At 40.6% G+C, this 25,133-nt stretch overlaps 16 non-coding genes across 16 annotated transcripts; all 16 read left to right on the top strand.

Annotated features, from left to right (window-relative positions):
* Nucleotides 1–2,090: 2,090 nt before the first annotated feature.
* Nucleotides 2,091–2,162, top strand: trnap-agg (transfer RNA proline (anticodon AGG)). The gene has a single exon. It is a non-coding gene; the product is annotated as a tRNA-Pro (tRNA).
* Nucleotides 2,163–5,413: 3,251 nt separating this feature from the next.
* Nucleotides 5,414–5,485, top strand: trnap-agg (transfer RNA proline (anticodon AGG)). The gene has a single exon. It is a non-coding gene; the product is annotated as a tRNA-Pro (tRNA).
* Nucleotides 5,486–6,523: 1,038 nt separating this feature from the next.
* On the top strand, nt 6,524–6,595 carry trnap-agg (transfer RNA proline (anticodon AGG)). The gene has a single exon. It is a non-coding gene; the product is annotated as a tRNA-Pro (tRNA).
* A 1,028-nt stretch (nt 6,596–7,623) lies between these two features.
* Nucleotides 7,624–7,695, top strand: trnap-agg (transfer RNA proline (anticodon AGG)). Its single transcript has one exon. It is a non-coding gene; the product is annotated as a tRNA-Pro (tRNA).
* Nucleotides 7,696–8,723: 1,028 nt separating this feature from the next.
* Nucleotides 8,724–8,795, top strand: trnap-agg (transfer RNA proline (anticodon AGG)). Its single transcript has one exon. It is a non-coding gene; the product is annotated as a tRNA-Pro (tRNA).
* Nucleotides 8,796–9,823: 1,028 nt separating this feature from the next.
* trnap-agg (transfer RNA proline (anticodon AGG)) lies at nt 9,824–9,895 on the top strand. The gene has a single exon. It is a non-coding gene; the product is annotated as a tRNA-Pro (tRNA).
* Nucleotides 9,896–10,933: 1,038 nt separating this feature from the next.
* Nucleotides 10,934–11,005, top strand: trnap-agg (transfer RNA proline (anticodon AGG)). The gene has a single exon. It is a non-coding gene; the product is annotated as a tRNA-Pro (tRNA).
* A 1,037-nt stretch (nt 11,006–12,042) lies between these two features.
* On the top strand, nt 12,043–12,116 carry trnap-agg (transfer RNA proline (anticodon AGG)). The gene has a single exon. It is a non-coding gene; the product is annotated as a tRNA-Pro (tRNA).
* Nucleotides 12,117–13,142: 1,026 nt separating this feature from the next.
* trnap-agg (transfer RNA proline (anticodon AGG)) lies at nt 13,143–13,216 on the top strand. Its single transcript has one exon. It is a non-coding gene; the product is annotated as a tRNA-Pro (tRNA).
* Nucleotides 13,217–14,243: 1,027 nt separating this feature from the next.
* Nucleotides 14,244–14,315, top strand: trnap-agg (transfer RNA proline (anticodon AGG)). Its single transcript has one exon. It is a non-coding gene; the product is annotated as a tRNA-Pro (tRNA).
* A 1,038-nt stretch (nt 14,316–15,353) lies between these two features.
* Nucleotides 15,354–15,425, top strand: trnap-agg (transfer RNA proline (anticodon AGG)). Its single transcript has one exon. It is a non-coding gene; the product is annotated as a tRNA-Pro (tRNA).
* Nucleotides 15,426–16,463: 1,038 nt separating this feature from the next.
* Nucleotides 16,464–16,535, top strand: trnap-agg (transfer RNA proline (anticodon AGG)). The gene has a single exon. It is a non-coding gene; the product is annotated as a tRNA-Pro (tRNA).
* A 3,096-nt stretch (nt 16,536–19,631) lies between these two features.
* Nucleotides 19,632–19,703, top strand: trnap-agg (transfer RNA proline (anticodon AGG)). Its single transcript has one exon. It is a non-coding gene; the product is annotated as a tRNA-Pro (tRNA).
* Nucleotides 19,704–20,731: 1,028 nt separating this feature from the next.
* On the top strand, nt 20,732–20,803 carry trnap-agg (transfer RNA proline (anticodon AGG)). The gene has a single exon. It is a non-coding gene; the product is annotated as a tRNA-Pro (tRNA).
* A 2,138-nt stretch (nt 20,804–22,941) lies between these two features.
* Nucleotides 22,942–23,013, top strand: trnap-agg (transfer RNA proline (anticodon AGG)). Its single transcript has one exon. It is a non-coding gene; the product is annotated as a tRNA-Pro (tRNA).
* A 1,028-nt stretch (nt 23,014–24,041) lies between these two features.
* On the top strand, nt 24,042–24,113 carry trnap-agg (transfer RNA proline (anticodon AGG)). The gene has a single exon. It is a non-coding gene; the product is annotated as a tRNA-Pro (tRNA).
* Nucleotides 24,114–25,133: the final 1,020 nt, after the last annotated feature.

The raw sequence follows: 25,133 nt of genomic DNA on the forward strand, positions 1-25,133 counted from the left end.
CCCTTAGTTTGTGTGGTAGGCTTTCCCAACCTATCTGCTGTTGCACAGTACCTTATACTACAATAACTAGTGACCTTGAAGGAGATAACCAAAGTCAAAATTCTATGACAATTGATGCTGTGATACATACTAGTCTAGCTTGTGCTCATTTAACCTCTGCCTGTCACTCCTTCCCTAATAAATGACACAAATGGCATGATTTTCAAGTTCACTCCTTTTGCTTTTGTTTCACGTCAATTTCCCTTTACATTTGCAAGTGCATTGTCATAGTGATTTCAGCAGACAGATACATATTGGCACAATTTAGCAGACCCACCTTCGGCAATCGATTTTGATCTTCAATGGACATTGACCGTAAAAGAGCAATTTGCTCGAGTCTTTGCAAAACCCTACACCTCCAAGATTAAGCTCAAACATATTGTGCACACATGCAGAAGGACCTTGTGCAGATGTGGCAAGTAACTTCTGGAAGTGATTGCAATCTTCAATGCACATTGATTGTAAATGAGCAATCTCGCAAAACATTTGCAAAACCCGACAGGAAAACGATCAAAGAGAAAACTCTTGTCCTGACGTGTAAAATGCATTCTGCAAACTGATGGGGATCTTCAATACACATCTAGAGTAAAAGAGCAATCTTCTCAAACATTTGTAAAAGTCGATAAGAAAATGATCTATGGACATTGAGCGTAGAACAGCAATGTTCTTCATGGCACTTCAGCTTTACTAGATGTAACATTCCTGTCCTTCTTGCATGACCAAGACTCTATGGAAAACAGCATATCCAAACCCATTAAAACCCATCAAAGATAAAAGGAACTGTGAGTTCCTGCTGTCATTTAAAGCATGATTTTCTGACTGCTATGCTGAAAACGTGGTTGTTTAGGAAGGAATGTACATAACTGTGTTCAAAAAGTGAAACTCTGATTTTTGTCCCACACACCATGTAGCAGCTGACAGGATGAGGGGCTCGTTGGTCTAGGGGTATGATTCTCGCTTAGGGTGCAAGAGGTCCCGGGTTCAAGTCCCGGGTTCAAATCCCGGGCGAGCCCATGTGCAGTGCGGTTAATAAATGGGGATCCCTTAGTTTGTGTGGTAGGCTTTCCCAACCTACCTGTTGTTGCACAGTACCTTATACCACGATAACTAGTGACCAAGAAGGAGATAACCAAAGTCAAAATTCTATGACAATTGATGCTGTGATACATACTAGTCTAGCTTGTGCTCATTTAACCTCTGCCTGTCACTCCTTCCCTAATAAATGACACAAATGGAATGATTTTCAAGTTCACTCTTTTTGCTTTTGTTTCACGTCAATTTCCCTTTACATTTGCATGTGCATTGTCATAGTGATTTCAGCAGACAGATACATATTGGCACAATTTAGCAGACCCACCTTCGGCAATCGATTTTGATCTTCAATGGACAATGACCGTAAAAGAGCAATCTGCTCGAGTCTTTGCAAAACCCTACACCTCAAAGATTAAGCTCAAAAATATTGTGCACACATGCAGAAGGACCTTGTGCAGATGTGGCAAGTAACTTCTGGAAGTGATTGCAATCTTCATTGCACATTGATTGTAAATGAGCAATCTCGCAAAACATTTGCAAAACCCGACAGGAAAACGATCAAAGAGAAAACTCTTGTCCTGACGTGTAAAATGCATTCTGGAAACTGATGGGGATCTTCAATACACATCTAGAGTAAAAGAGCAATCTTCTCAAACATTTGTAAAAGTCGATAAGAAAATGATCTATGGACATTGAGCGTAGAACACCAATGTTCTTCATGGCACTTCAGCTTTACTAGATGTAACATTCCTGTCCTTCTTGCATGACCAAGACTCTATGGAAAACAGCATATCCAAACCCATCAAAACCCATCAAAGATAAAAGGAACTGTGTGTTCCTGCTGTCATTTAAAGCATGATTTTCTGACTGCTATGCTGAAAACGTGGTTGTTTAGGAAGGAATGTACACAACTGTGTACAAAAAGTGCAAGGTGAAATTTTCTGTTGCCAAGCAAATTCATGAAATTGAAAATCTCTGATTTTTATCCCACACACCATGTAGCAGCTGACAGGATGAGGGGCTCGTTGGTCTAGGGGTATGATTCTCGCTTAGGGTGCGAGAGGTCCCGGGTTCAAATCCCGGACGAGCCCATGTGCAGTGCGGTTAATAAATGGGGATCCCTTAGTTTGTGTGGTAGGCTTTCCCAACCTACCTGCTGTTGCACAGTACCTTATACCACGATAACTAGTGACCAAGAAGGAGATAACCAAAGTCAAAATTCTATGACAATTGATGCTGTGATACATACTAGTCTAGCTTGTGCTCATTTAACCTCTGCCTGTCACTCCTTCCCTAATAAATGACACAAATGGCATGATTTTCAAGTTCACTCTTTTTGCTTTTGTTTCACGTCAATTTCCCTTTACATTTGCAAGTGCATTGTCATAGTGATTTCAGCAGACAGATACATATTGGCACAATTTAGCAGACCCACCTTCGGCAATCGATTTTGATCTTCAATGGACATTGACCGTAAAAGAGCAATCTGCTCGAGTCTTTGCAAAACCCTACACCTCCAAGATTAAGCTCAAACATATTGTGCACACATGCAGAAGGACCTTGTGCAGATGTGGCAAGTAACTTCTGGAAGTGATTGCAATCTTCAATGCACATTGATTGTAAATGAGCAATCTCGCAAAACATTTGCAAAACCCGACAGGAAAACGATCAAAGAGAAAACTCTTGTCCTGACGTGTAAAATGCATTCTGCAAACTGATGGGGATCTTCAATACACATCTAGAGTAAAAGAGCAATCTTCTCAAACATTTGTAAAAGTCGATAAGAAAATGATCTATGGACATTGAGCGTAGAACAGCAATGTTCTTCATGGCACTTCAGCTTTACTAGATGTAACATTCCTGTCCTTCTTGCATGACCAAGACTCTATGGAAAACAGCATATCCAAACCCATTAAAACCCATCAAAGATAAAAGGAACTGTGAGTTCCTGCTGTCATTTAAAGCATGATTTTCTGACTGCTATGCTGAAAACGTGGTTGTTTAGGAAGGAATGTACATAACTGTGTTCAAAAAGTGCAAGGTGAAATTTTCTGTTGCCAAACAAATTCATGAAATTGAAAAACTCTGATTTTTGTCCCACACACCATGTAGCAGCTGACAGGATGAGGGGCTCGTTGGTCTAGGGGTATGATTCTCGCTTAGGGTGCGAGAGGTCCCGGGTTCAAGTCCCGGGTTCAAATCCCGGGCGAGCCCATGTGCAGTGTGGTTAATAAATGGGGATCCCTTAGTTTGTGTGGTAGGCTTTCCCAACCTATCTGCTGTTGCACAGTACCTTATACCACGATAACTAGTGACCAAGAAGGAGATAACCAAAGTCAAAATTCTATGACAATTGAAGCTGTGATACATACTAGTCTAGCTTGTGCTCATTTATCCTCTGCCTGTCACTCCTTCCCTAATAAATGACACAAATGGCATGATTTTCAAGTTCACTCTTTTTGCTTTTGTTTCACGTCAATTTCCCTTTACATTTGCAAGTGCATTGTCATAGTGATTTCAGCAGACAGATTCATATTGGCACAATTTAGCAGACCCACCTTCGGCAATCGATTTTGATCTTCAATGGACATTGACCGTAAAAGAGCAATCTGCTCGAGTCTTTGCAAAACCCTACACCTCAAAGATTAAGCTCAAACATATTGTGCACACATGCAGAAGGACCTTGTGCAGATGTGGCAAGTAACTTCTGGAAGTGATTGCAATCTTCAATGCACATTGATTGTAAATGAGCAATCTCGCAAAACATTTGCAAAACCCAACAGGAAAACGATCAAAGAGAAAACTCTTGTCCTGACGTGTAAAATGCATTCTGCAAACTGATGGGGATCTTCAATACACATCTAGAGTAAAAGAGCAATCTTCTCAAACATTTGTAAAAGTCGATAAGAAAATGATCTATGGACTTTGAGCGTAGAACAGCAATGTTCTTCATGGCACTTCAGCTTTACTAGATGTAACATTCCTGTCCTTCTTGCATGACCAAGACTCTATGGAAAACAGCATATCAAAACCCATCAAAGATAAAAGGAACTGTGTGTTCCTGCTGTCATTTAAAGCATGATGTTCTGACTGCTATGCTGAAAACGTGGTTGTTTAGGAAGGAATGTACATAACTGTGTACAAAAAGTGCAAGGTGAAATTTTCTGTTGCTAAGCAAATTCAGGAAATTGAAAAACTCTGATTTTTATCCCACACACCATATAGCAGCTTACAGGATGAGGGGCTCGTTGGTCTAGGGGTATGATTCTTGCTTAGGGTGCGAGAGGTCTCGGGTTCAAATACCGGACGAGCCCATGTGCAGTGCGGTTAATAAATCGGGATCCCTTAGTTTGTGTGGTAGGCTTTCCCAACCTATCTGCTGTTGCACAGTATTAAATACTACAATAACTAGTAACCTTGAAGGAGATAACAAAAGTCAAAATTCTATTACAATTGATGCTATGATACATACTAGTCTAGCTTCTGCTCATTTAACCTCTGCCTGTCACTCCTTCCCTAATAAATGACACAAATGGCATGATTTTCAAGTTCACTCTTTTTGCTTTTGTTTCACGTCAATTTCCCTTTACATTTGCAAGTGCATTGTCATAGTGATTTCAGCAGACAGATACATATTGGCACAATTTAGCAGACCCACCTTCGGCAATCGATTTTGATCTTCAATGGACATTGACCGTAAAAGAGCAATCTGCTCGAGTCTTTGCAAAACCCTACACCTCAAAGATTAAGCTCAAACATATTGTGCACACATGCAGAAGGACCTTGTGCAGATGTGGCAAGTAACTTCTGGAAGTGACTGCAATCTTCAATGCACATTGATTGTAAATGAGCAATCTCGCAAAACATTTGCAAAACCCGACAGGAAAACGATCAAAGAGAAAACTCTTGTCCTGACGTGTAAAATGCATTCTGCAAACTGATGGGGATCTTCAATACACATCTAGAGTAAAAGAGCAATTTTCTCAAACATTTCTAAAAGTCAATAAGAAAATGATCTATGGACATTGAGCATAGAACAGCAATGTTCTTCATGGCACTTCAACTTTACTAGATGTAACATTCCTGTCCTTCTTGCATGACCTAGACTCTATGGAAAACAGCATATCAAAACCCATCAAAGATAAAAGGAACTGTGTGTTCCTGCTGTCATTTAAAGCATGATTTTCTGACTGCTATGCTGAAAACGTGGTTGTTTAGGAAGGAATATACACAACTGTGTACAAAAAGTGCAAGGTGAAATTTTCTGTTGCCAAGCAAATTCATGAAATTGAAAATCTCTGATTTTTATCCCACACACCATGCAGCAGCTGACAGGATGAGGGGCTCGTTGGTCTAGGGGTATGATTCTCGCTTAGGGTGCGAGAGGTCCTGGGTTCAAATCCCGGACGAGCCCATGTGCAGTGCGGTTAATAAATGGGGATCCCTTAGTTTGTGTGGTAGGCTTTCCCAACCTATCTGCTGTTGCACAGTACCTTATACCACGATAACTAGTGACCAAGAAGGAGATAACCAAAGTCAAAATTCTATGACAATTGATGCTGTGATACATACTAGTCTAGCTTGTGCTCATTTAACCTCTGCCTGTCACTCCTTCCCTAATAAATGACACAAATGGCATGATTTTCAAGTTCACTCTTTTTGCTTTTGTTTCACGTCAATTTCCCTTTACATTTGCAAGTGCATTGTCATAGTGATTTCAGCAGACAGATACATATTGGCACAATTTAGCAGACCCACCTTCGGCAATCGATTTTGATCTTCAATGGACATTGACCGTAAAAGAGCAATCTGCTCGAGTCTTTGCAAAACCCTACACCTCAAAGATTAAGCTCAAACATATTGTGCACACATGCAGAAGGACCTTGTGCAGATGTGGCAAGTAACTTCTGGAAGTGACTGCAATCTTCAATGCACATTGATTGTAAATGAGCAATCTCGCAAAACATTTGCAAAACCCGACAGGAAAACGATCAAAGAGAAAACTCTTGTCCTGACGTGTAAAATGCATTCTGCAAACTGATGGGGATCTTCAATACACATCTAGAGTAAAAGAGCAATCTTCTCAAACATTTGTAAAAGTCGATAAGAAAATGATCTATGGACATTGAGCATAGAACAGCAATGTTATTTATGGCACTTCAGCTTTACTAGATGTAACATTCCTGTCCTTCTTGCATAACCAAGACTCTATGGAAAACAGCATATCAAAACCCATCAAAACCCATCAAAGATAAAAGGAACTGTGGGTTCCTGCTGTCATTTAAAGCATGATTTTCTGACTGCTATGCTGAAAACGTGGTTGTTTAGGAAGGAATGTACACAACTGTGTACAAAAAGTGCAAGGTGAAATTTTCTGTTGCCAAGCAAATTCATGAAATTGAAAAAATCTGATTTTTATCCCACACACCATATAGCAGCTGACAGGATGAGGGGCTCGTTGGTCTAGGGGTATGATTCTCGCTTAGGGTGCGAGAGGTCCTGGGTTCAAATCCCGGATGAGCCCATGTGCAGTGCGGTTCATAAATGGGGGTCCCTTAGTTTGTGTGGTAGGCTTTCCCAACCTATCTGCTGTTGCACAGTACCTTATACCACGATAACTAGTGACCAAGAAGGAGATAACCAAAGTCAAAATTCTATGACAATTGATGCTGTGATACATACTAGTCTAGCTTGTGCTCATTCAACCTCTGCCTGTCACTCCTTCCCTAATAAATGACACAAATGGCATGATTTTCAAGTTCACTCTTTTTGCTTTTGTTTCACGTCAATTTCCCTTTACATTTGCAAGTGCATTGTCATAGTGATTTCAGCAGACAGATACATATTGGCACAATTTAGCAGACCCACCTTCGGCAATCAATTTTGATCTTCAATGGACATTGACCGTAAAAGAGCAATCTGCTCGAGTCTTTGCAAAACCCTACACCTCAAAGATTAAGCTCAAACATATTGTGCACACATGCAGAAGGACCTTGTGCAGATGTGGCAAGTAACTTCTGGAAGTGATTGCAATCTTCAATGCACATTGATTGTAAATGAGCAATCTCGCAAAACATTTGCAAAACCCGACAGGAAAACGATCAAAGAGAAAACTCTTGTCCTGACGTGTAAAATGCATTCTGCAAACTGATGGGGATCTTCAATACACATCTAGAGTAAAAGAGCAATCTTCTCAAACATTTGTAAAAGTCGATAAGAAAATGATCTATGGACATTGAGCGTTGAACAGCAATGTTCTTCATGGCACTTCAGCTTTACTAGATGTAACATTCCTGTCCTTCTTGCATGACCAAGACTCTATGGAAAACAGCATATCCAAACCCATCAAAGATAAAAGGAACTGTGTGTTCCTGTTGTTATTTAAAGCATGATTTTCTGACTGCTATGCTGAAAACGTGGTTGTTAAGGAAGGAATATACATATCTGTGTACAAAAAGTGCAAGGTGAAATTTTCTGTTGCCAAGCAAATTCAGGAAATTGAAAAACTCTGATTTTTATCCCACACACCATGTAGCAGCTGACAGGATGAGGGGCTCGTTGGTCTAGGAGTATGATTCTCGCTTAGGGTGCGAGAGGTCCCGGGTTCAAATCCCGGACGAGCCCATGTGCAATGCGGTTAATAAATGGGGATCCCTTAGTTTGTGTGGTAGGCTTTCCCAACCTATCTGCTGTTGCACAGTACCTTATACTACAATAACTAGTGACCTTGAAGGAGATAACCAAAGTCAAAATTCTATGACAATTGATGCTGTGATACATACTAGTCTAGCTTGTGCTCATTTAACCTCTGCCTGTCACTCCTTCCCTAATAAATGACACAAATGGCATGATTTTCAAGTTCACTCTTTTTGCTTTTGTTTCACGTCAATTTCCCTTTACATTTGCAAGTGCATTGTCATAGTGATTTCAGCAGACAGATACATATTGGCACAATTTAGCAGACCCACCTTCGGCAATCGATTTTGATCTTCAATGGACATTGACCGTAAAAGAGCAATCTGCTCGAGTCTTTGCAAAACCCTACACCTCAAAGATTAAGCTCAAACATATTGTGCACACATGCAGAAGGACCTTGTGCAGATGTGGCAAGTAACTTCTGGAAGTGATTGCAATCTTCAATTCACATTGATTGTAAATGAGCAATCTCGCAAAACATTTGCAAAACCCGACAGGAAAACGATCAAAGAGAAAACTCTTGTCCTGACGTGTAAAATGCATTCTGCAAACTGATGGGGATCTTCAATACACATCTAGAGTAAAAGAGCAATCTTCTCAAACATTTGTAAAAGTCGATAAGAAAATGATCTATGGACATTGAGGGTAGAACAGCAATGTTCTTCATGGCACTTCAGCTTTACTAGATGTAACATTCCTGTCCTTCTTGCATGACCAAGACTCTATGGAAAACAGCATATCCAAACCCATCAAAGATAAAAGGAACTGTGTGTTCCTGCTGTCATTTAAAGCATGATTTTCTGACTGCTATGCTGAAAACGTGGTTGTTTAGGAAGGAATATACACAACTGTGTACAAAAAGTGCAAGGTGAAATTTTCTGTTGCCAAGCAAATTCATGAAATTGAAAATCTCTGATTTTTATCCCACACACCATGTAGCAGCTGACAGGATGAGGGGCTCGTTGGTCTAGGGGTATGATTCTCGCTTAGGGTGCGAGAGGTCCCGGGTTCAAATCCCGGACGAGCCCATGTGCAGTGCGGTTAATAAATGGGGATCCCTTAGTTTGTGTGGTAGGCTTTCCCAACCTACCTGTTGTTGCACAGTACCTTATACCACGATAACTAGTGACCAAGAAGGAGATAACCAAAGTCAAAATTCTATGACAATTGATGCTGTGATACATACTAGTCTAGCTTGTGCTCATTTAACCTCTGCCTGTCACTCCTTCCCTAATAAATGACACAAATGGAATGATTTTCAAGTTCACTCTTTTTGCTTTTGTTTCACGTCAATTTCCCTTTACATTTGCAAGTGCATTGTCATAGTGATTTCAGCAGACAGATACATATTGGCACAATTTAGCAGACCCACCTTCGGCAATCGATTTTGATCTTCAATGGACATTGACCGTAAAAGAGCAATCTGCTCGAGTCTTTGCAAAACCCTACACCTCAAAGATTAAGCTCAAACATATTGTGCACACATGCAGAAGGACCTTGTGCAGATGTGGCAAGTAACTTCTGGAAGTGATTGCAATCTTCAATTCACATTGATTGTAAATGAGCAATCTCGCAAAACATTTGCAAAACCCGACAGGAAAACGATCAAAGAGAAAACTCTTGTCCTGACGTGTAAAATGCATTCTGCAAACTGATGGGGATCTTCAATACACATCTAGAGTAAAAGAGCAATCTTCTCAAACATTTGTAAAAGTCGATAAGAAAATGATCTATGGACATTGAGGGTAGAACAGCAATGTTCTTCATGGCACTTCAGCTTTACTAGATGTAACATTCCTGTCCTTCTTGCATGACCAAGACTCTATGGAAAACAGCATATCCAAACCCATCAAAGATAAAAGGAACTGTGTGTTCCTGCTGTCATTTAAAGCATGATTTTCTGACTGCTATGCTGAAAACGTGGTTGTTTAGGAAGGAATATACACAACTGTGTACAAAAAGTGCAAGGTGAAATTTTCTGTTGCCAAGCAAATTCATGAAATTGAAAATCTCTGATTTTTATCCCACACACCATGTAGCAGCTGACAGGATGAGGGGCTCGTTGGTCTAGGGGTATGATTCTCGCTTAGGGTGCGAGAGGTCCCGGGTTCAAATCCCGGACGAGCCCATGTGCAGTGCTTTTAATAAATGGGGATCCCTTAGTTTGTGTGGTAGGCTTTCCCAACCTACCTGTTGTTGCACAGTACCTTATACCACGATAACTAGTGACCAAGAAGGAGATAACCAAAGTCAAAATTCTATGACAATTGATGCTGTGATACATACTAGTCTAGCTTGTGCTCATTTAACCTCTGCCTGTCACTCCTTCCCTAATAAATGACACAAATGGAATGATTTTCAAGTTCACTCTTTTTGCTTTTGTTTCACGTCAATTTCCCTTTACATTTGCATGTGCATTGTCATAGTGATTTCAGCAGACAGATACATATTGGCACAATTTAGCAGACCCACCTTCGGCAATCGATTTTGATCTTCAATGGACAATGACCGTAAAAGAGCAATCTGCTCGAGTCTTTGCAAAACCCTACACCTCAAAGATTAAGCTCAAAAATATTGTGCACACATGCAGAAGGACCTTGTGCAGATGTGGCAAGTAACTTCTGGAAGTGATTGCAATCTTCATTGCACATTGATTGTAAATGAGCAATCTCGCAAAACATTTGCAAAACCCGACAGGAAAACGATCAAAGAGAAAACTCTTGTCCTGACGTGTAAAATGCATTCTGGAAACTGATGGGGATCTTCAATACACATCTAGAGTAAAAGAGCAATCTTCTCAAACATTTGTAAAAGTCGATAAGAAAATGATCTATGGACATTGAGCGTAGAACACCAATGTTCTTCATGGCACTTCAGCTTTACTAGATGTAACATTCCTGTCCTTCTTGCATGACCAAGACTCTATGGAAAACAGCATATCCAAACCCATCAAAACCCATCAAAGATAAAAGGAACTGTGTGTTCCTGCTGTCATTTAAAGCATGATTTTCTGACTGCTATGCTGAAAACGTGGTTGTTTAGGAAGGAATGTACACAACTGTGTACAAAAAGTGCAAGGTGAAATTTTCTGTTGCCAAGCAAATTCATGAAATTGAAAATCTCTGATTTTTATCCCACACACCATGTAGCAGCTGACAGGATGAGGGGCTCGTTGGTCTAGGGGTATGATTCTCGCTTAGGGTGCGAGAGGTCCCGGGTTCAAATCCCGGACGAGCCCATGTGCAGTGCGGTTAATAAATGGGGATCCCTTAGTTTGTGTGGTAGGCTTTCCCAACCTACCTGCTGTTGCACAGTACCTTATACCACGATAACTAGTGACCAAGAAGGAGATAACCAAAGTCAAAATTCTATGACAATTGATGCTGTGATACATACTAGTCTAGCTTGTGCTCATTTAACCTCTGCCTGTCACTCCTTCCCTAATAAATGACACAAATGGCATGATTTTCAAGTTCACTCTTTTTGCTTTTGTTTCACGTCAATTTCCCTTTACATTTGCATGTGCATTGTCATAGTGATTTCAGCAGACAGATACATATTGGCACAATTTAGCAGACCCACCTTCGGCAATCGATTTTGATCTTCAATGGACAATGACCGTAAAAGAGCAATCTGCTCGAGTCTTTGCAAAACCCTACACCTCAAAGATTAAGCTCAAAAATATTGTGCACACATGCAGAAGGACCTTGTGCAGATGTGGCAAGTAACTTCTGGAAGTGATTGCAATCTTCATTGCACATTGATTGTAAATGAGCAATCTCGCAAAACATTTGCAAAACCCGACAGGAAAACGATCAAAGAGAAAACTCTTGTCCTGACGTGTAAAATGCATTCTGCAAACTGATGGGGATCTTCAATACACATCTAGAGTAAAAGAGCAATCTTCTCAAACATTTGTAAAAGTCGATAAGAAAATGATCTATGGACATTGAGCGTAGAACAGCAATGTTCTTCATGGCACTTCAGCTTTACTAGATGTAACATTCCTGTCCGTCTTGCATGACCAAGACTCTATGGAAAACAGCATATCCAAACCCATTAAAACCCATCAAAGATAAAAGGAACTGTGTGTTCCTGCTGTCATTTAAAGCATGATTTTCTGACTGCTATGCTGAAAACGTGGTTGTTTAGGAAGGAATGTACACAACTGTGTACAAAAAGTGCAAGGTGAAATTTTCTGTTGCCAAGCAAATTCATGAAATTGAAAATCTCTGATTTTTGTCCCACACACCATGTAGCAGCTGACAGGATGAGGGGCTCGTTGGTCTAGGGGTATGATTCTCGCTTAGGGTGCGAGAGGTCCCGGGTTCAAATCCCGGGCGAGCCCATGTGCAGTGCGGTTAATAAATGGGGATCCCTTAGTTTGTGTGGTAGGCTTTCCCAACCTATCTGCTGTTGCACAGTACCTTATACTACAATAACTAGTGACCTTGAAGGAGATAACCAAAGTCAAAATTCTATGACAATTGATGCTGTGATACATACTAGTCTAGCTTGTGCTCATTTAACCTCTGCCTGTCACTCCTTCCCTAATAAATGACACAAATGGCATGATTTTCAAGTTCACTCTTTTTGCTTTTGTTTCACGTCAATTTCCCTTTACATTTGCAAGTGCATTGTCATAGTGATTTCAGCAGACAGATACATATTGGCACAATTTAGCAGACCCACCTTCGGCAATCGATTTTGATCTTCAATGGACATTGACCGTAAAAGAGCAATCTGGTCGAGTCTTCGCAAAACCCTACACCTCAAAGATTAAGCTCAAACATATTGTGCACACATGCAGAAGGACCTTGTGCAGATGTGGCAAGTAACTTCTGGAAGTGATTGCAATCTTCAATGCACATTGATTGTAAATGAGCAATCTCGCAAAACATTTGCAAAACCCGACAGGAAAACGATCAAAGAGAAAACTCTTGTCCTGACGTGTAAAATGCATTCTGCAAACTGATGGTGATCTTCAATACACATCTAGAGTAAAAGAGCAATCTTCTCAAACATTTGTAAAAGTCGATAAGAAAATGATCTATGGACATTGAGCGTAGAACAGCAATGTTCTTCATGGCACTTCAGCTTTACTAGATGTAACATTCCTGTCCTTCTTGCATGACCAAGACTCTATGGAAAACAGCATATCCAAACCCATCAAAGATAAAAGGAACTGTGTGTTCCTGCTGTCATTTAAAGCATGATTTTCTGACTGCTATGCTGAAAACGTGGTTGTTTAGGAAGGAATATACACAACTGTGTACAAAAAGTGCAAGGTGAAATTTTCTGTTGCCAAGCAAATTCATGAAATTGAAAATCTCTGATTTTTATCCCACACACCATGCAGCAGCTGACAGGATGAGGGGCTCGTTGGTCTAGGGGTATGATTCTCGCTTAGGGTGCGAGAGGTCCCGGGTTCAAATCCCGGGCGAGCCCATGTGCAGTGCGGTTAATAAATGGGGATCCCTTAGTTTGTGTGGTAGGCTTTCCCAACCTATCTGCTGTTGCACAGTGCCTTATACCACAATAACTAGTGACCAAGAAGGAGATAACCAAAGTCAAAATTCTATGACAATTGATGCTGTGATACATACTAGTCTAGCTTGTGCTCATTTAACCTCTGCCTGTCACTCCTTCCCTAATAAATGACACAAATGGCATGATTTTCAAGTTCACTCTTTTTGCTTTTGTTTCAAGTCAATTTCCCTTTACATTTGCAAGTGCATTGTCATAGTGATTTCAGCAGACAGATACATATTGGCACAATTTAGCAGACCCACCTTCGGCAATCGATTTTGATCTTCAATGGACATTGACCGTAAAAGAGCAATCTGCTCGAGTCTTTGCAAAACCCTACACCTCAAAGATTAAGCTCAAACATATTGTGCACACATGCAGAAGGACCTTGTGCAGATGTGGCAAGTAACTTCTGGAAGTGATTGCAATCTTCAATGCACATTGATTGTAAATGAGCAATCTCGCAAAACATTTGTAAAACCCGACAGGAAAACGATCAAAGAGAAAACTCTTGTCCTGACGTGTAAAATGCATTCTGCAAACTGATGGGGATCTTCAATACACATCTAGAGTAAAAGAGCAATCTTCTCAAACATTTGTAAAAGTCGATAAGAAAATGATCTATGGACATTGAGCGTAGAACAGCAATGTTCTTCATGGCACTTCAGCTTTACTAGATGTAACATTCCTGTCCTTCTTGCATGACCAAGACTCTATGGAAAACAGCATATCAAAACCCATTAAAGATATAAGGAACTCTGTGTTCCTGCTGTCATTTAAAGCATGATTTTCTGACTGCTATGCTGAAAACGTGGTTGTTTAGGAAGGAATGTACACAACTGTGTACAAAAAGTGCAAGGTGAAATTTTCTGTTGCCAAGCAAATTCATGAAATTGAAAAACTCTGATTTTTATCCCACACACCAGGTAGCAGCTGACAGGATGAGGGGCTCGTTGGTCTAGGGGTATGATTCTCGCTTAGGGTGCGAGAGGTCCCGGGTTCAAATCCCGGACGAGCCCATGTGCAGTGCGGTTAATAAATGGGGATCCCTTAGTTTGTGTGGTAGACTTTCCCAACCTATCTGCTGTTGCACAGTACCTTATACCACGATAACTAGTGACCAAGAAGGAGATAACCAAAGTCAAAATTCTATGACAATTGATGCTGTGATAGATACTAGTCTAGCTTGTGCTCATTTAACCTCTGCCTGTCACTCCTTCCCTAATAAATGACACAAATGGCATGATTTTCAAGTTCACTCTTTTTGCTTTTGTTTCACGTCAATTTCCCTTTACATTTGCAAGTGCATTGTCATAGTGATTTCAGCAGACAGATACATATTGGCACAATTTAGCAGACCCACCTTCGGCAATCGATTTTGATCTTCAATGGACATTGACCGTAAAAGAGCAATCTGCTCGAGTCTTTGCAAAACCCTACACCTCAAAGATTAAGCTCAAAAATATTGTGCACACATGCAGAAGGACCTTGTGCAGATGTGGCAAGTAACTTCTGGAAGTGATTGCAATCTTCAATGCACATTGATTGTAAATGAGCAATCTCGCAAAACATTTGCAAAACCCGACAGGAAAACGATCAAAGAGAAAACTCTTGTCCTGACGTGTAAAATGCATTCTGCAAACTGATGGGGATCTCCAATACACATCTAGAGTAAAAGAGCAATCTTCTCAAACATTTGTAAAAGTCGATAAGAAAATGATCTATGGACATTGAGCGTAGAACAGCAATGTTCTTCATGGCACTTCAGCTTTACTAGATGTAACATTCCTGTCCTTCTTGCATGACCAAGATTCTATGGAAAACAGCATATCCAAACCCATCAAAACCCATCAAAGATAAAAGGAACTGTGTGTTCCTGCTGTCATTTAAAGCATGATTTTCTGACTGCTATGCTGAAAACGTGGTTGTTTAGGAAGGAATGTACATAACTGTGTTCAAAAAGTGCAAGGTGAAATTTTCTGTTGCCAAGCAAATTCATGAAATTGAAAAACTCTGATTTTTATCCCACACACCATGTAGCAGCTGACAGGATGAGGGGCTCGTTGGTCTAGGGGTATGATTCTCGCTTAGGGTGCGAGAGGTCCCGGGTTCAAATCCCGGACGAGCCCATGTGCAGTGCGGTTCATAAATGGGGATCCCTTAGTTTGTGTGGTAGGCTTTCCCAACCTATCTGCTGTTGCACAGTACCTTATACCACGATAACTAGTGACCAAGAAAGAGATAACCAAAGTCAAAATTCTATGACAATTGATGCTGTGATACATACTAGTCTAGCTTGTGCTCATTCAACCTCTGCCTGTCACTCCTTCCCTAATAAATGAGACAAATGGCATGATTTTCAAGTTCACTCTTTTTGCTTTTGTTTCACGTCAATTTCCCTTTACATTTGCAAGTGCATTGTCATAGTGATTTCAGCAGACAGATACATATTGGCACAATTTAGCAGACCCACCTTCGGCAATCGATTTTGATCTTCAATGGACATTGACCGTAAAAGTGCAATCTGCTCGAGTCTTTGCAAAGCCCTACACCTCAAAGATTAAGCTCAAACATATTGTACACACATGCAGAAGGACCTTGTGCAGATGTGGCAAGTAACTTCTGGAAGTGATTGCAATCTTCAATGGACATTGATTGTAAATGAGCAATCTCGCAAAACATTTGCAAAACCCGACAGGAAAACGATCAAAGAGAAAACTCTTGTCCTGACATGTAAAATGCATTCTGCAAACTGATGGGGATCTTCAATACACATCTAGAGTAAAAGAGCAATCTTCTCAAACATTTGTAAAAGTCGATAAGAAAATGATCTATGGTCATTGAGCGTAGAACAGCAATGTTCTTCATGGCACTTCAGCTTTACGAGATGTAACATTCCTGTCCTTCTTGCATGACCAAGATTCTATGGAAAACAGCATATCCAAACCCATCAAAACCCATCAAAGATAAAAGGAACTGTGTGTTCCTGCTGTCATTTAAAGCATGATTTTCTGACTGCTATGCTGAAAACGTGGTTGTTTAGGAAGGAATGTACACAACTGTGTACAAAAAGTGCAAGGTGAAATTTTCTGTTGCCAAGCAAATTCATGAAATTGAAAAACTCTGATTTTTATCCGACACACCAGGTAGCAGCTGACAGGATGAGGGGCTCGTTGGTCTAGGGGTATGATTCTCGCTTAGGGTGCGAGAGGTCCCGGGTTCAAATCCCGGACGAGCCCATGTGCAGTGCGGTTAATAAATGGGGATCCCTTAGTTTGTGTGGTAGACTTTCCCAACCTATCTGCTGTTGCACAGTACCTTATACCACGATAACTAGTGACCAAGAAGGAGATAACCAAAGTCAAAATTCTATGACAATTGATGCTGTGATAGATACTAGTCTAGCTTGTGCTCATTTAACCTCTGCCTGTCACTCCTTCCCTAATAAATCACACAAATGGCATGATTTTCAAGTTCACTCTTTTTGCTTTTGTTTCACGTCAATTTCCCTTTACATTTGCAAGTGCATTGTCATAGTGATTTCAGCAGACAGATACATATTGGCACAATTTAGCAGACCCACCTTCGGCAATCGATTTTGATCTTCAATGGACATTGACCGTAAAAGAGCAATCTGCTCGAGTCTTTGCAAAACCCTACACCTCAAAGATTAAGCTCAAAAATATTGTGCACACATGCAGAAGGACCTTGTGCAGATGTGGCAAGTAACTTCTGGAAGTGATTGCAATATTCAATGCACATTGATTGTAAATGAGCAATCTCGCAAAACATTTGCAAAACCCGACAGGAAAACGATCAAAGAGAAAACTCTTGTCCTGACGTGTAAAATGCATTCTGCAAACTGATGGGGATCTTCAATACACATCTAGAGTGTAGGATCACGCAGGCCCCACAGCCAGTATTTTATGGCCGCTGAGGGAGTGAGTCGGCCATGCCAAGATCTCCCTCCGTACCTCTTTGACCCAGGGCCCCTCTCCAGGAAGCCGAAGCCCGCATTCCAATGTTTATGGCCCTCAAACGGAGGACCCAGATAGTGGAAAGGGGGGGGGAGATCCTGCATCTCTCTGGAGTGGGACAAAGCTAAAATCATATGCCATCTATTGTGTATTTGATTGTGTGTTATCCTCACTATTATTTGGCATCATTACTGTAAACTTGGTGGATGTGTATGTGTCAGTCACAATTGTCTTTTATTTTTCTTATGAATGTCCCATTGTATCTTTGCCACTTGGACAATTATATACATATATATATATATATATTTATATATTAATATGCACAGATAGGTAAACACTGGGGTTATCCAACCACGTGCTCACACCTCTCTCAGAGAATAGGGGAAATGAGTTTAAGTGGTGTAACCAAGTAGGTAGAAATGTTTGAGCACATAGTTATTTAGTTAATAGAACTAAGGAAGGCCCCCACCCCTCACCAAAAGGGGGGGGGAAGGGGTAGAAATGCGGTTGCTTATCTATGCCTTACAGTCGTAAATCAGAGATTCGCGCTCTTTTCCTGCCTCCCTTTGTCTGAAAGAGACTATGCAATGTATGTTAAAACTTGTGTACTGAACCCCTTTTAATAGCCCAATTTGCTACATTTTATAATTTTGCAATGTATAATCAACACTGTTCTTTTACTGAAGTAAAGAAAGTTACCCAAGCCATCCTTAATTAGGACACACTGTATGCAATGGGGTACAGCTTCAGTAAAATATACCTGAACTTGTCACAGCTGTGAGATATGCCACCTAGCCATGTATTCTGCACATTGATGGCAATAATAAGCATGCACCTCATAAGAGGAATTATAAATTAATCAATGAAAATTAGCAAAGGTTTGGATCAAAGGTGGAATATCATGTTTGGTATCAATGTCATCCTAAATTATGTCCGAATGTGAATCCGGGGACGGATTATTACACAATTGAACCTACCCAAAGCTAAATTACTTAATTAAAATCAGCACAAAAGTTGGCCAAAGACCACCATAAATCTATGGGGACATTCGGGGAGCCTGCAACCGGCCCCTCGGATCCAGGTACCAATTCTCATTGGGTATGAGTTGGACCCTGGGTCATGAATATTCATGGAGCCCACGGGGCATAAAAACCTCACACCCGGAGGAGGAGGAGAAAAAGTCTTCGAAAAACGTCATCGAAAAAGGAGAAGAAAACGTAAAGCCTCCAATCCAAGACTGCGGGAGAAACTACGCGCGGAGAAGATTAAATCTACCATCGAAACTACGAAGCCTCTTCGCCGCGAGTTTCAACAAAAGACAAAGCTGATCCCCGCTGCAATCACGTAAACTCACCGACAACTCTCTAATAGGCAACTAGTACCGGCTGATCTACGCCGAAATCTGGGTTGCCTGTTTAGATCCTAGGCTTGCCGTTGCAGAACAGTATTTAATCAAAGCTTATCACTGTTTCCTACTGTAAATCCATTTTCCGTAATTCCGTTATTGTGTTTGTATGTATTAGGTTATGTGTAATGTTTGTCCTGTTTTAGTGTAGTATTAGAATAAACGCATGCTGTTCACATTTTAAATCTCCCTCTCTGTGCTTACAATAAGTCACTTTATTGGTCTGAATCCCGTTACTGAGCTTTGAAGTCCCACTCGCGTCCTCAAGTATCGCGAGACTCTCTCTTTGGCCAAGAGCTGAGTCGCTAGGTTACAGAAAGAAGCTAACCCGGTGGACGGGCAGCTATCTTAGACTGAGTAGTGATACCAACGAATGAATTCCATTCACATTCTGGACTTAAATCATCCAGATCTTTACCAAGTGGGACTAATATAAAACTGTGATATCGGAACAACAACTCAAACCTAATATTCCATATTTAATTTTGTATGAATTAATAATTAATTAATTCATAATCAATTCCCCTGAACATTGGTGGAAAACCATCCCCATTTGAGCTGTTCAATTCCTACAAGAGTAAAAGAGCAATCTTCTCAAACATTTGTAAAAGTCGATAAGAAAATGATCTATGGACATTGAGCGTAGAACAGCAATGTTCTTCATGGCACTTCAGCTTTACTAGATGTAACATTCCTGTCCTTCTTGCATGACCAAGATTCTATGGAAAACAGCATATCCAAACCCATCAAAGATAAAAGGAACTGTGTGTTCCTGCTGTCATTTAAAGCATGATTTTCTGACTGCTATGCTGAAAACGTGGTTGTTTAGGAAGGAATGTACATAACTGTGTTCAAAAAGTGCAAGGTGAAATTTTCTGTTGCCAAGCAAATTCATGAAATTGAAAAACTCTGATTTTTATCCCACACACCATGTAGCAGCTGACAGGATGAGGGGCTCGTTGGTCTAGGGGTATGATTCTCGCTTAGGGTGCGAGAGGTCCCGGGTTCAAATCCCGGACGAGCCCATGTGCAGTGTGGTTCATAAATGGGGATCCCTTAGTTTGTGTGGTAGGCTTTCCCAACCTATCTGCTGTTGCACAGTACCTTATACCACGATAACTAGTGACCAAGAAGGAGATAACCAAAGTCAAAATTCTATGACAATTGATGCTGTGATACATACTAGTCTAGCTTGTGCTCATTCAACCTCTGCCTGTCACTCCTTCCCTAATAAATGAGACAAATGGCATGATTTTCAAGTTCACTCTTTTTGCTTTTGTTTCACGTCAATTTCCCTTTACATTTGCAAGTGCATTGTCATAGTGATTTCAGCAGACAGATACATATTGGCACAATTTAGCAGACCCACCTTCGGCAATCGATTTTGATCTTCAATGGACATTGACCGTAAAAGTGCAATCTGCTCGAGTCTTTGCAAAGCCCTACACCTCAAAGATTAAGCTCAAACATATTGTGCACACATGCAGAAGGACCTTGTGCAGATGTGGCAAGTAACTTCTGGAAGTGATTGCAATCTTCAATGCACATTGATTGTAAATCAGCAATCTCGCAAAACATTTGCAAAACCCGACAGGAAAACGATCAAAGAGAAAACTCTTGTCCTGACGTGTAAAATGCATTCTGCAAACTGATGGGGATCTTCAATACACATCTAGAGTAAAAGAGCAATCTTCTCAAACATTTGTAAAAGTCGATAAGAAAATGATCTATGGACATTGAGCGTAGAACAGCAATGTTCTTCATGGCACTTCAGCTTTACTAGATGTAACATTCCTGTCCTTCTTGCATGACCAAGATTCTATGGAAAACAGCATATCCAAACCCATCAAAGATAAAAGGAACTGTGTGTTCCTGCTGTCATATAAAGCATGATTTTCTGACTGCTATGCTGAAAACGTGGTTGTTTAGGAAGGAATGTACATAACTGTGTTCAAAAAGTGCAAGGTGAAATTTTCTGTTGCCAAGCAAATTCATGAAATTGAAAAACTCTGATTTTTATCCCACACACCATGTAGCAGCTGACAGGATGAGGGGCTCGTTGGTCTAGGGGTATGATTCTCGCTTAGGGTGCGAGAGGTCCCGGGTTCAAATCCCGGACGAGCCCATGTGCAGTGCGGTTCATAAATGGGGATCCCTTAGTTTGTGTGGTAGGCTTTCCCAACCTATCTGCTGTTGCACAGTACCTTATACCACGATAACTAGTGACCAAGAAGGAGATAACCAAAGTCAAAATTCTATGACAATTGATGCTGTGATACATACTAGTCTAGCTTCTGCTCATTCAACCTCTGCCTGTCACTCCTTCCCTAATAAATGACACAAATGGCATGATTTTCAAGTTCACTCTTTTTGCTTTTGTTTCACGTCAATTTCCCTTTACATTTGCAAGTGCATTGTCATAGTGATTTCAGCAGACAGATACATATTGGCACAATTTAGCAGACCCACCTTCGGCAATCGATTTTGATCTTCAATGGACATTGACCGTAAAAGTGCAATCTGCTCGAGTCTTTGCAAAGCACTACACCTCAAAGATTAAGCTCAAACATATTGTGCACACATGCAGAAGGACCTTGTGCAGATGTGGCTAGTAACTTCTGGAAGTGATTGCAATCTTCAATGCACATTGATTGTAAATGAGCAATCTCGCAAAACATTTGCAAAACCCGACAAGAAAACGATCAAAGAGAAAACTCTTGTCCTGACGTGTAAAATGCATTCTACAAACTGATGGGGATCTTCAATACACATCTAGAGTAAAAGAGCAATCTTCTCAAACATTTGTAAAAGTCGATAAGAAAATGATCTATGGACATTGAGCGTAGAACAGCAATGTTCGTCATGGCACTTCAGCTTTACTAGATGTAACATTCCTGTCCTTCTTGCATGACCAAGACTCTATGGAAAACAGCATATCAAAACCCATTAAAGATATAAGGAACTCTGTGTTCCTGCTGTCATTTAAAGCATGATTTTCTGACTGCTATGCTGAAAACGTGGTTGTTTAGGAAGGAATGTACACAACTGTGTACAAAAAGTGCAAGGTGAAATTTTCTGTTGCCAAGCAAATTCATGAAATTGAAAAACTCTGATTTTTATCCCACACACCAGGTAGCAGCTGACAGGATGAGGGGCTCGTTGGTCTAGGGGTATGATTCTCGGTTAGGGTGCGAGAGGTCCCGGGTTCAAATCCTGGACGAGCCCATGTGCAGTGCAGTTAATAAATGGGGATCCCTTAGTTTGTGTGGTAGACTTTCCCAACCTATCTGCTGTTGCACAGTACCTTATACCACGATAACTAGTGACCAAGAAGGAGATAACCAAAGTCAAAATTCTATGACAATTGATGCTGTGATAGATACTAGTCTAGCTTGTGCTTATTTAACCTCTGCCTGTCACTCCTTCCCTAATAAATGACACAAATGGCATGATTTTCAAGTTCACTCTTTTTGCTTTTGTTTCACGTCAATTTCCCTTTACATTTGCAAGTGCATTGTCATAGTGATTTCAGCAGACAGATACATATTGGCACAATTTAGCAGACCCACCTTCGGCAATCGATTTTGATCTTCAATGGACATTGACCGTAAAAGAGCAATCTGCTCGAGTATTTGCAAAACCCTACACCTCAAAGATTAAGCTCAAAAATATTGTGCACACATGCAGAAGGACCTTGTGCAGATGTGGCAAGTAACTTCTGGAAGTGATTGCAATCTTCAATGCACATTGATTGTAAATGAGCAATCTCGCAAAACATTTGCAAAACCCGACAGGAAAACGATCAAAGAGAAAACTCTTGTCCTGACGTGTAAAATGCATTCTGCAAACTGATGGGGATCTTCAATACACATCTAGAGTAAAAGAGCAATCTTCTCAAACATTTGTAAAAGTCGATAAGAAAATGATCTATGGACATTGAGCGTAGAACAGCAATGTTCTTCATGGCACTTCAGCTTTACTAGATGTAACATTCCTGTCCTTCTTGCATGACCAAGATTCTATGGAAAACAGCATATCCAAACCCATCAAAACCCATCAAAGATAAAAGGAACTGTGTGTTCCTGCTGTCATTTAAAGCATGATTTTCTGACTGCTATGCTGAAAACGTGGTTGTTTAGGAAGGAATGTACATAACTGTGTTCAAAAAGTGCAAGGTGAAATTTTCTGTTGCCAAGCAAATTCATGAAATTGAAAAACTCTGATTTTTATCCCACACACCATGTAGCAGCTGACAGGATGAGGGGCTCGTTGGTCTAGGGGTATGATTCTCGCTTAGGGTGCGAGAGGTCCCGGGTTCAAATCCCGGACGAGCCCATGTGCAGTGCGGTTAATAAATGGGGATCCCTTAGTTTGTGTGGTAGGCTTTCCCAACCTATCTGCTGTTGCACAGTACCTTATACCACGATAACTAGTGACCAAGAAGGAGATAACCAAAGTCAAAATTCTATGACAATTGATGCTGTGATACATACAAGTCTAGCTTGTGCTCATTCAACCTCTGCCTGTCACTCCTTCCCTAATAAATGAGACAAATGGCATGATTTTCAAGTTCACTCTTTTTGCTTTTGTTTCACGTCAATTTCCCTTTACATTTGCAAGTGCATTGTCATAGTGATTTCAGCAGACAGATACATATTGGCACAATTTAGCAGACCCACCTTCGGCAATCGATTTTGATCTTCAATGGACATTGACCGTAAAAGTGCAATCTGCTCGAGTCTTTGCAAAGCCCTACACCTCAAAGATTAAGCTCAAACATATTGTGCACACATGCAGAAGGACCTTGTGCAGATGTGGCAAGTAACTTCTGGAAGTGATTGCAATCTTCAATGCACATTGATTGTAAATGAGCAATCTCGCAAAACATTTGCAAAACCCGACAAGAAAACGATCAAAGAGAAAACTCTTGTCCTGACGTGTAAAATGCATTCTACAAACTGATGGGGATCTTCAATACACATCTAGAGTAAAAGAGCAATCTTCTCAAACATTTGTAAAAGTCGATAAGAAAATGATCTATGGACATTGAGCGTAGAACAGCAATGTTCTTCATGGCACTTCAGCTTTACTAGATGTAACATTCCTGTCCTTCTTGCATGACCAAGATTCTATGGAAAACAGCATATCCAAACCCATCAAAGATAAAAGGAACTGTGTGTTCCTGCTGTCATTTAAAGCATGATTTTCTGACTGCTATGCTGAAAACGTGGTTGTTTAGGAAGGAATGTACATAACTGTGTTCAAAAAGTGCAAGGTGAAATTTTCTGTTGCCAAGCAAATTCATGAAATTGAAAAACTCTGATTTTTATCCCACACACCATGTAGCAGCTGACAGGATGAGGGGCTCGTTGGTCTAGGGGTATGATTCTCGCTTAGGGTGCGAGAGGTCCCGGGTTCAAATCCCGGACGAGCCCATGTGCAGTGCGGTTCATAATTGGGGATCCCTTAGTTTGTGTGGTAGGCTTTCCCAACCTATCTGCTGTTGCACAGTACCTTATACCACGATAACTAGTGACCAAGAAGGAGATAACCAAAGTCAAAATTCTATGACAATTGATGCTGTGATACATACTAGTCTAGCTTGTGCTCATTCAACCTCTGCCTGTCACTCCTTCCCTAATAAATGACACAAATGGCATGATTTTCAAGTTCACTCTTTTTGCTTTTGTTTCACGTCAATTTCCCTTTACATTTGCAAGTGCATTGTCATAGTGATTTCAGCAGACAGATACATATTGGCACAATTTAGCAGACCCACCTTCGGCAATCGATTTTGATTTAATGGACATTGACCGTAAAAGTGCAATCTGCTCGAGTCTTTGCAAAGCCCTACACCTCAAAGATTAAGCTCAAACATATTGTGCACACATGCAGAAGGACCTTGTGCAGATGTGGCAAGTAACTTCTGGAAGTGATTGCAATCTTCAATGCACATTGATTGTAAATGAGCAATCTCGCAAAACATTTGCAAAACCCGACAAGAAAACGATCAAAGAGAAAACTCTTGTCCTGACGTGTAAAATGCATTCTACAAACTGATGGGGATCTTCAATACACATCTAGAGTAAAAGGGCAATCTTCTCAAACATTTGTAAAAGTCGATAAGAAAATGATCTATGGACATTGAGCGTAGAACAGCAATGTTCATCATGGCACTTCAGCTTTACTAGATGTAACATTCCTGTCCTTCTTGCATGACCAAGACTCTATGGAAAACAGCATATCCAAACCCATCAAAACCCATTAAAGATATAAGGAACTCTGTGTTCCTGCTGTCATTTAAAGCATGATTTTCTGACTGCTATGCTGAAAACGTGGTTGTTTAGGAAGGAATGTACACAACTGTGTACAAAAAGTGCAAGGTGAAATTTTCTGTTGCCAAGCAAATTCATGAAATTGAAAAACTCTGATTTTTATCCGACACACCAGGTAGC

This window comes from Paramormyrops kingsleyae, chromosome 5 (genome assembly GCF_048594095.1).
Source record: "Paramormyrops kingsleyae isolate MSU_618 chromosome 5, PKINGS_0.4, whole genome shotgun sequence".
Lineage (NCBI taxonomy): Eukaryota > Metazoa > Chordata > Actinopteri > Osteoglossiformes > Mormyridae > Paramormyrops > Paramormyrops kingsleyae.